The 9,545-nt window shown below is 42.5% G+C and overlaps 1 pseudogene; it reads left to right on the plus strand.

The window, feature by feature from the left end:
* Positions 1-5,025: 5,025 nt before the first annotated feature.
* On the plus strand, positions 5,026-5,675 carry LOC115283384 (annotated as a pseudogene).
* Positions 5,676-9,545: the final 3,870 nt, after the last annotated feature.

Below are 9,545 nucleotides of genomic sequence, written 5' to 3' on the forward strand. Positions count from 1 at the left end.
ATGTTTCCTTGTGCGTGACTTCTCGGAGTCTTTAACATGCTAATATTATGATGACTTTCCAGGGGTACAAAATGTAGTATTCCCCAAGTTCTGGTTCTTGGAAAAGGCTTGTTAGTCTTATATTGTGACCAGTCGGTGTGCCTCGTGGTAGGCAGACTTGTGGTCAAAATACCAGATTTGGCTCCTTTTGTGTTTGTAATGTCTTGCTGACATCATGTTCCTGCTATGTCTTTCCTCATCATAAGTAAAGAGCAGCATTATTTTATTTTTTGTGAAGGAAGTGAAATTGTATTGGGCAATTAATCAGATTCTTTTTTTTTTTTTTGGCATCTAATTAAATTCTGACCAGATTGGAAGTATGAATTAATTTCCTTAAATTGGTGTATAATGAATCTAAAATAACATCCAAGTATGATGAGGATTAAGGAGTGCATTTGTTCTGATGAGGACAAGTATTGTATGAAAGTGTTGAATCACTTACTGGACACCTGAAACTAATATGCTGTAGGTTAACCAGCCGTAATTAAAATAAAAATTTAAAGGGTACCTGGGTGGCTCAGTCGGTTGAACATTAGACCCGACTTCAGCTCAGGTCATGATCTCATGGTTTGTGAGTTAGAGCCCCGCATTGGACTCTGTGCTGACAGCTGGGAGCCTGGAGCCTGCTTCAAATTCTGTGTCTGTCCCTCTCTTTCTGCCTCTCCCCCACTCACACTCTGTCTGTCTTTCTCTCTCTCTCTCTCTCTCTCTCTCTCTCAAAAATAAATAAACATTTTAAAAAATTCAAGGGGTGCCTGGGTGGTTCAATCAGTTAAGCATCTGACTTTGGCTCAGGTGATGATCTCACGGTTTGTGAGTTCGAGCCCTGCATTGGGCTCTGTGCTGACAGCTCAGAGCCTGGAGCCTGCTTCAGATTCTGTGTCTCCCTCTTTCTCTCTCTGTCTGTCCCTCCCTGACTCTCACTGTCTCTCTCTCTCAAAAATAAATAAACATTAAAACGATTTCAAAATAAAAAGTTAAAAAATGAAATAATACCAAAATATTCAGCACTTGATGTGATTGTCTAGCCAAGTCATGAGATAACTACATATATATAGCCCATGGATGATAAAATCCTATTTTAAAAGTTTGAATATTCTAGTATCACATGTGAGCATAACCCAAGTGAATCTTCTTCTCTATTAATTACTTCGCCTAAGTTCTGTTTCTTCTGCCAAGAGATATCTTGAAGTAGCACACTAATCTCTGTCTTGTCTTCCACTGCTGCAGTTCCGACCCTCATCCTCTCTTACTTGCCTCGGAACTGCTTTCTACGCTTTCTTTCCGTTTCCCATTAGAGGAACTTGGTCACCAGAGTTATTGTTTGAAAAATAGCACAAATGATTCATATCAATTCCTTGCTTAAAAATTTCCACTGCACAGTATATTGTCCACACTCCAAGGTAATATTCAAACACATAAGCGCCTTAAACAGTAAGCACCAATCAAAATATCTCCCTTCATCTCTTGACGCTCCACCCTGCATGCACCCCAAACTTCAGGGACATCAGCTTCATCATTTATGAAGTTGAGTCTTTTGCCTGTAATATATCATGTCCATCCTGTGAGGTTGACAAGGTATTCTGCTATGGTCTGACATGCTGTGGCTGAAGAAACAGAGCTGCATGATCTAGCCCAAGGTCGGGCTCTGCGCTGACAGCTAGCTCAGAGCCTGGAGCCTGTCTTTGGATTCTGTGTCTCCCTCTCTCTCTGACCCTCCCCTGCTCATGCTGTCTCTCAAAAATAAATTAAAAAAACCAAAAAGCAGTTCCTGAAGGTGATAACTTAAAGAATGACAGATTTAGATAAATATGGCGAAAAATCATAGATGGGTGCCCAACATCTATTCCACTATGCTTCAAGAGCCAGGGCTCTCATTCTTGGCTTCCCATTAAGATCATGGGTGGAGCTTTCAAAAACTGATTGCCCAGTCTCATTCCAGAGAATTTCATGTAACTGATTGGGAGTGCAGCCTGGCATCAGGATTTTTAAAAGCTCCACATATGACTCTAATGGGAAGCCACTGCTAAGAACCACTGTTACAAGGGCGCCTGGGTGGCTCAGTCAGTTAAGCGTCCCACCTCAGCTCAGGTCATGATCTCACAGTTTGTGGGTTCCAGTCCCGCATCGGGCTCTGTGCTGACAGCTCGGAGCCTGGAGTCTCCTTCCTATTCTGTGTCTCCCTCTCTCTCTCTGCCTTTCTCCCACTCGTGATCTCTCTCTCAAAAATAAATAAAACCATTAAAAAAGTAAATAACCATTTAAAAATTAGAAAAAGAACCATTGTTCTTTTTTTTTATTTTTTTAATGCTTTTTATTTATTTTTGAGAGACAGAGAGAGACAGCTGGAGCAGGGGAGGGTCAGAGAGAGAGGGAGACACAGAATCCGAAACAGGCTCCAGGCTCTGAGCTAGCTGTCAGCACAGAGTCCGACGCTGGGCTCGAACCCACGAACCATGAGATCTGACCTGAGCCGAAGCCGGACGCTTAACCGACTGAGCCACCCAGGTGCCCCAAGAACCATTGTTCTTAGACCAGCTGTTCTCAGATTACATTCTTTGGACCAACAGCATTAATATCACCTGCAAACCTGTTAGAAATGCAAATTCTCAGGCCTCCCCCCAGATGTGAATCAGAAACGTGGGATGAGGCCCACCATCTGTGCTTTCACAAGTCCCCCAGGGGATTCCATGCAGGCTAAAGTTGAGAATCATGGCACTAGTATAGTGCATTTAAAATTTTTGGGTTGGAACCTACAGTAATAAATGCATTTTATATAGTGTCCTAGTGTGTTTTCATATTACATTCTCTTTACTCATATAACTGAAATGACATTTTCATGAAACATTAGTAACTCTGAATGTGCATTGTGATTTTTCTAGTCTATCCCATCCCACGCCATTTCACTAAAAAATATGAGTCGTGACACCCTAAATTAATTTTATAATCCATTAACGGATTATGAAAAACACATCTAGCATCCTCTTCTTTTCTACAGAGGTTGGAAAATTAAAATCTACATTCCATAGACTTTATTACACCATTGGCCATCCGTGATTCAATTCAATCTTTAGACCCTTTCCACTTCCTGGAAATCAAGGAGATGGGAATGAAACTTCCAATCCTCTAGTCACATGGCTCCTTCTACTGGTGACTAGCCCCACAATTAGGTGCTTTCCCAAAGCCACCTCGTTAACACAACACAGACATCTTTATGGCTCTCATCAAAGGAAATTCCAAATGTTTTAGGAGCTCTGTGCCAGAGCCCAAGATGAAGACCAAATATATATATATGATATATATGTCATTGTAAATCTAGAATCATATTAATGTATTATTAATATATTTTCCGATACTGGATTATCATTGCATTTTTAGGATAAAACCTACTTGGTTGCATTTCTTGGAAAACCCCTAGATGTTTTTATTTTTGTGTTGTTTTGCCTTCAGTACACTGCTGGATTTTACTTCATGAAATGCCTAGGATTTCCTTTTCTTATATTTCCTTCATAAATCGTGTGTGCATTTGCTTGAGTGCCCACATGACTGTGTGTGTGTGTGTGTGTGTGTGTGTGTGTGTGTGTGTGTGTGTAGGGAGAGAGCAGGCGAGCAATCAGTTTAAGCCTGAAATCTCTGTGGCTCAAGACCACAAATGTTTGTTTCTTGCCGTACAAAAATCTGCTTCAAGCTGGGCGTCTTTTCAGAGCAGCTCTCTCCAAGCAGTGTTTCAGAGAAATCCAGGCTGTTTCCATTTTATGATGTCATGGCTTCTAGGTCTCTACAACAGGAGAAGAAAGAGCTCAAAAAGGGCAAAGGGGTTTTTGACTTCCTCAGCCCAGAAGCTAATCCCATGACTCCGCACAGTTGCAAGGGGGGTGGGAAAGTCTAGTCTTTCAGGTGTTAGGATGGAAAAGAAAACTACATATTGGAGAGCATACATCATGTCTGATACACAGGTAGTGTAGATTGGTACCCTATTGTTGGAGGGATTTTTTTTTTAACCACAGTACCCGGAGTTTGTGGTCTTGTCACTCTTGAGGAATGAAGAGGTAGACACAAAATAAACAGCAGGCAGACCTTTATTAGACTATAAGACCCGAAAGGCAGAGTAGTAGGAAAGCTGTCTTTACAGAGAGGGGACACTGGAAAGTGAATGCCTGTAACTGCAGGCAAGGGTCCTTGATTTTTAAGGTTCTGGTCAGCCCTCCCCCATCCCTTTCCCCTTGTTTCCTTTTGAGGTCCTACCCTTATTGACGGGATAGCTCTAGGTGCTGGGTTGTCCGTTCCTGATTGGCTCATACAATTTCCATTGTATGAGGGGTGGTCTATGGTCATACCGTTTGTTCGTTGTGGGTCATAAGGTTTTATGGTCTATTTATTTTTAGTCAGGTCTTTTGTCAAATTACTGAGGGCAACCTGAGGGAGAGTAGGCGGTGTCCGGTACATTCTTAAGAGGAACTTTATGCTTGAGGGGCTTTTCCCACCCAGGTATCTCAGGTCCTAATCTTTCCCTCTCTGCCTATTTTATCCTATTTGTTTTCCTATCATCCTATTAGGGTAGACACCTTAAATTCTCAAGGGAGATTTTTTTCCCTCACTTATGTCCAGATCCAGACATTAACCTCTGCAGGGATTTATATCCTGTCAATACTTCTGAATAGAGCACACAGCTTTGACAGCCTAGGTTTTTTATTTATGAATCTCAGTTTCGTCTATTTGCCTCACAAAGGCCCCAAACCTTGGTGCCTCCTCAAGCGGTTAAAACATGCAACTCATTTATCTACTGATGTAAGTAATGCTCTTAGGGTCGCCAAAGCATGAGTGCTTGTGTATGTAGTACACTTCCTTTTAATATTTGACCCTTGGGGATCCCCTCCTTCCTAAACTTTTTATTTCAATATAATTTCTAACTTTAAAAAAATTGTAAAGATGAAATTCCAGCCCAGCTTCACTGAGGCTATCCCTGAGTTCACAGACAGCTGAACTATGTCCATGACCTTGGCTTACTGGGACATCCATAGACTGGTTCACAGTATCCACCTGCTTCTGGAATACACAGATGCGAACTATGAGGAAATGAAATACTTGATGAGGGATGCTCCAACTATGACAGAAGCCAGTGGCTGAATGAAACATTCGAGTTAAGCCTGGACATTCTCAACCTGCCCTGTTTGATGGATAATGCTCACAAGATCATCGACAGCAATGCTATCTTTCACCGCATTGCTCACAAGCACAACCTATGGGAGGAAGCAGAAGAGAAGATATGTATGGAGAGGACATTTTGAAGAACTAAGTTACAGACACGTCCAATCAGCTGGCCAGTGTTTTCTACAGTCCTGACTTAGAGAAACTGAAGCATGAGTACTTGGAGGGGCTGCCCGCTCTTCTCACAGTTCCTGGGGAAGAGGCCACAATTTGCAGGGCACAAAATCACCTTGCTTCTGGCATCCTTGACCTGCACTGTATATTTGAACCCAAGTGCCTGAGTGTATGAAACATGAAAAAGTGGCTTACCCTCTGGCCTGAGGAAGATCTCTGCCTATATAAAGCCCAGGTGCCTCCTCCCAAGCCTTATTTACAGAATGACTGCCATGTGGGGCCACAAGTTGGGCCTTGTTAAGGCCAGGAGATAGGACCTAGGAGCTCATATTGCTCTGCTGGGACCCTGGAGAAAAGCTGGACCTCGCTGCCACTCCAGAATTACCCTTCTTGTTCCTCTCTCCTTCTTTTCCTTCCTTTCCTCCTCACCTGAAGCCTTTTTACTCCCCCACATCCTTGTTCATGTAGACCTTCCAAAGCTCTACAATACCCAACTTTTCTTCAGCAAAGTTTGCTGCCCACTGACATTATCCTTCTTGTGTTCATGTCAACCAGGCCATCCTTCCTTTCATGGTTGTCTCTGCTCTGAGGTGCCCAACTGGACCCCTCACCTGTAGAGCTCAGCCCTTAGCTCCCTAACATTGCAGTGAAGACCAGTATTGGCCTGGTATGTAGGCCCTGCTCCCCCCAGTGAGGCCTATGGTCCTCACCCCAGCCCTGCCTGATCCCCGGTAAAGACTTAATCATACATACACAGGCACAATTTATGAAGGAGAATATAAGAGAAGAAAATCCTAGACCTGTTTCTTGAAGCAAATGTTATCATGTCAAATTCAATGGTACTAAAAATGAAACAAAACAAAAAATAAAAACATCTCAACTGTATTAATTCTATTGTAAAACTTTCTGTATTTTATACGTTTTGACATCTTGGGGCTTTGCTAACCTTGACACACTTCCCCTACCAGGGGTAGCTCATTCCTAGAAATAGTAAACAACTTGCCTGCAGGTATGTCTTTCACATGCAGACCAACTAATCCATCAGGGCTGGGACTTGGTCCCCAACCACCTCCTTCACTCTCTCACACATAAAGCCCAATATTCCCCCACCTTAAATCATCCCAAGGTCAGGTACAGGACAACTGGAGACCACCTCTACAGCGTGGGGCCTGCTAAAATGCTTCAGACTCACCAGTCCTAAAATGCTGACCTTGCCTTGCCCATTCTTTCCCATCAAAACCACAGTAAAGGCTGGCACCCATATTTCCCCCTCACTCCTTCTTGCCTCCGGATTGACACTGGTACTTCCCTCTGTGGCCCCATACTGTGTGACATGCTCTTTCCTCTTGGGAACTGTGAGTAATAAACTTATTTGAAAAGCAGTTTTCTCGTGTCTGTCACCTTACCATACCTGATTAAAACAAATCTCAGGAACATTCAAGACATCAATCATGTAGAATTTATTCCAAAAATGAAACGATAATTCATTATCAGAAAACCTACTCTTGTGATATACCATACTCATAAAGAACACAGTCATATGATCCTATCATTGGAGCAGAGAAAGTATTTGGTAACATTCAATCAAATATATCCATCCAGAGCCTAGAGCAAACATCATATAGTTAATTGTGATACTTTTGACACAACCCCATAAAGTCAGAATGACACACTCCCATACAGTCGGATCTCAATAAGCATTAGTAAGTGCTTCTGTCCAACATTATACTGGAAGTGCTAACCAATGCAAAAAGTGAAGAAAAAGTATATTTGAATTGGATTAGGAAAAGACAAACTGTATTTATTTGGAGGTTGTGTGACAGTCTCCATAGAAAATTCAAGAGAAGCCACAGATAAATTATTAAAGCAAATGAGGATTCATCAAGTTTGCTGGGTAAAATATCAACATATAAACCCAACTGAAGTCTTGAGGGTGCGTTCAAATTGTGTCTTATAGTACGTAATACTGAGTGACAAAAGCCAATTTCACCAAGATTCATGTGGTTTGCTCCCATTTATATAAGATTCAAAACATGAAAAAATAATACTCTGTATGTTGTAGGGATGTATACAAATGTAATAATTAAAGTTTGTGTACTAATGATAAATTCTAAATTCATGATGCTGATTATCTCTGGGGAGAGAGGGAAGGAAATGAGCTGGGGGTGGGAACACATGGGGCTTCACCTAGATCTATCATTCTCCTTTATTTATTTGTCTTAATTCTTTATTTTTTAGAGAGAGACAGAGAGACAGAGTGCGAACAGGGGAGGAACAGAGAGGGAGGGGAGACACAATCTGAAGCAGGCTCCAGGCTCTGAGCTGTCAGTGCAGAGCCTGACGCGGGGCTCAAACCCACGAACTGTGAGATCGTGACCTGAGCCCAAGTCGGCTGCTTAACCTACTGAGCCTCTCAGGCACTCTTATCATTTTCCTTTAAAAATGAGACACAGGGGTGCTTGGGTGGCTGAGTTAGTTAAGCGTCCAACTCTTGGTTTCACTTCAGGCCATGATCTCACAATTTGTGAGTTCTAGCCCCACATCAAGCTCTATGCTGACAGCATGGAGCCTGCTTGGGATTCTCTGTCTCTCCTCTCTGTGCCCCTCCACGACTTTCTCTCAGTCTCTCACAATAAACAAATAAAAACTTTAGAAAAGGATGAGGCTCCTGGGTCTCTCAGTTGGTTGAGCATCTGGCTTTGGCTCAGGTCATGATCTCACGGTTTGTGGGTTCGAGCCCCGCACTGGGCTCTGTGCTGACAGCTAGCTCAGAGCCTGGAGCCTGCTTAGATTCTGTGTCTTCCTCTCCGTCTGACCCTCCCCTCCTTGTGCTGTCTCTGTCTGTCTCTCAAAAATAAATTAAAAAACATTAAAAAATAAATAAATAAAAATAAAAAAGGTAATTGCATTAAAAAATGGGATGCAACTCTTATAACAACTTAAGATTTGATAAAACTGAGTATACCTTATATTTATTGCTATAGTTTTCTGCACGAAACATTTTGTAATAAACCAAAAGAATTAGGGACATACATTAGAAAGCTATTTGGTGACCTAGGTGAAGGTCGACAGGGATATAGTTCAAGACAGTAGTCTGGAAAGGAAGAGAAAGAAATATTTAGTCTTGATAAGGAAATGGGAGTAGGGAGGAAACATCACGACACCGGACGGGTGTCACATAGATGACTGTGCAAACAGTATTGCAACCACTGAGATACAACAGGAGTGGCTTTCTGCCATGTCTCATTTGAAATATGCATAGGACTTCCTTCTGAAAGCCTGAGACTGAACGTTGGATACGTGATTCTGAACTTGGGAAGAAATAAGGGTGAAGGACATGCATATGGGGATCGATAGCATTATAGGCATTATAGGGTGGCAGGAAATATGTGGGTGAGTGAGACCATCCAGAGGACGGTAGCAGAGTGAAAAGAGGAACCGAGGGAGGAAGACAAAGTCCTAAGAGACCTTAATACTTTGTGAGTTAGAAGAGGAGGGGAAGTGTAGAGAACGATGGGAGAGACACAGAGGAGAACCAAGAAAGTGCTGTGTCACAGAGGCACACAGAGCTGAAAATTTCAAGAAGGTACATTTGGTGGTTTCACGTGTAGCTGAGAAGGTAGGCAAAATAAGGATGAAGAAATGTCACCGAGGCTGGCTCAGGTGGTTGAGTGTCTGACCGCTGACCTCAGGTGGAATCATGATTCTAGGGTTGTGGGATCAGACCCCGAGTCAAGCTCTACGCTGAGAGTGAAGTCTGCTTAGGTTTCTCTCTCTCTCCCTTTGCCCCCGCTCCACCACATTCTCTCTCTCTCTCTAAAATTATAATAATAAAAATGAAATGTCATTTAAGTTTTGCAAATAAGTTACTTTTCACCTTAGCAAGAATGGTTTCAGAGAATTGGAGTTTAGGGGGGAAAGCTAAATTGAAATGAGTTGAGGAATAAATGGAAGATGAATATGAGTATAGATCACTCTTTTTTGTGAGAGAGAGAGAGAGAGAAAGACAGAGAGAGAGAGCACAAGCAAGGCGGAGAGAGAGAAAGAATCCCAGGAGGGGAACAGAGAGAGAAGTGGAGCTCACCTGAAGTGGAACTCAATCAAGCTCACAAACGGTGGGACTTGAACCCACGAACCGTGAGATCATGACCTGGGCTGAAGTCATATGCTTCATGGCTGAGCCA

This window comes from Suricata suricatta, chromosome X, assembly GCF_006229205.1.
Source record: "Suricata suricatta isolate VVHF042 chromosome X, meerkat_22Aug2017_6uvM2_HiC, whole genome shotgun sequence".
NCBI lineage: Eukaryota > Metazoa > Chordata > Mammalia > Carnivora > Herpestidae > Suricata > Suricata suricatta.